Genomic DNA, 1482 nt, shown 5'->3' on the forward strand with positions numbered 1-1482 from the left:
GTTTTAGAACGTTTTAACTGTGACCAGTTTTTTTCGTGTACATTCTTGAGTCCCAATTCTGTGTCGGTGAAAAATATTTTTTTAACTGAGAAATTTAAACTTTTTCATATATTTTTCCGTAATAAAAACTGTGCCAAGAATTTGTCACTGATACAGAATTTAGGCATATTACCCTTTTCTTTCTATTTAAGACTCGGGAGACTTATATAAGACTATCGTTTAGCCCATCCCTTTTATCTAATGCGCAGCATGCCTTAAGCAAGGGTAGATCTACATAGACTGTCCTCCACTCGCTAGTTTCAAAATTTGACCGATCACTAGAAACAAAGAATTTGCATTAGTAGCATTCCTGGACATAGAAGTGACTTTCAACAATATCCTCTCTCATGCATAATGCTCCATAGCAAAGCGCCAAGTACGGATCCTTGTGGAACCTGTTATCTCAGCCCCTTAAAGGCCCACCTCCGTTTCGTATCACTGCACTCGCGAATGGAAATAACTTCGTAATAATCTTCGAAGGTAGTAAGAATCTCCAATACTCTCTAGTCTATCGATTATTTTAGCCCAGTTTGCAGAATTGAACGCTTTATTGATGCCCAAAGTCACAATCACGCAGTACTCTTCTGCTCATCCCAGCCGTCGTGTACCGCTTGTTGCATTCCGTGCTAACTGAATGACTTGTGATACCGCATTCACAGTGGATTTCCATCTCCAAAACCCGAATCGGACTTCCCTGTCGAGACGCTTCGCTATTATATGCGCGAAGATTTTACCTGCTGAGTCTAACAGACAGATAGTATAAAATATCAAAACAAGTTTTTACCTCTTTTAAATTCAAGGGGCAGTTCCATTCCATGAAACATTCATTAAAAAATTGTAGGAAAGCGGAAACGGACTTCTGGACTGCAAGCTTAAAAGCTCTGTTGGGCGTCGTGCCAGGAGTTTTCTTTACTTTCACTTTAGCTGTTGCAAGTGTGATTTCTTCCTCTGTTACAGGGTCAAAAACACGCAATGGATCGCCATCCATAGGGGACACTAATGACCGCTGTACAGGAAATAGTGTCCCCAAAACGGACTTTAAGTATGCAGCGTTTGTAGGAATCATATTTCTGCCGTTCTTCAGCTTTTTTGTGAGCCGAGCCCAAAGGATTTCGTTCAGCATCATCGATTTGATTTCTTCTTCAGTGCGGCTCGTGTACTCCTATAAGTCGCACAACATTCCACGAAGTTGTCTCTTTCCCTAGCTCCATGAGCGTTTCGCCTACATCTTAGACATTTCCTATGTTATCTTCTGCTGTGTTATCGTTCCACCAGTAAACCGCATGACGGTATGTGGAGGAAGTTCTCCTGGCATAAATGCATCGCATGCTATGCCATGGAGTCTGCTGACCCTTGGTAAATGGTGGATGGTAGCATGCTGGTAAACGAGTTGGAATCGAAGGTACTGGTTTTCCAACAGTGCGGTACTCCGAGGTTGTGAGT

This window comes from Rhagoletis pomonella, unplaced genomic scaffold (genome assembly GCF_013731165.1).
Source record: "Rhagoletis pomonella isolate Grant_MI unplaced genomic scaffold, Rhpom_1.0 Rhpom_scaffold_00004, whole genome shotgun sequence".
Taxonomy (NCBI): Eukaryota; Metazoa; Arthropoda; class Insecta; order Diptera; family Tephritidae; genus Rhagoletis; species Rhagoletis pomonella.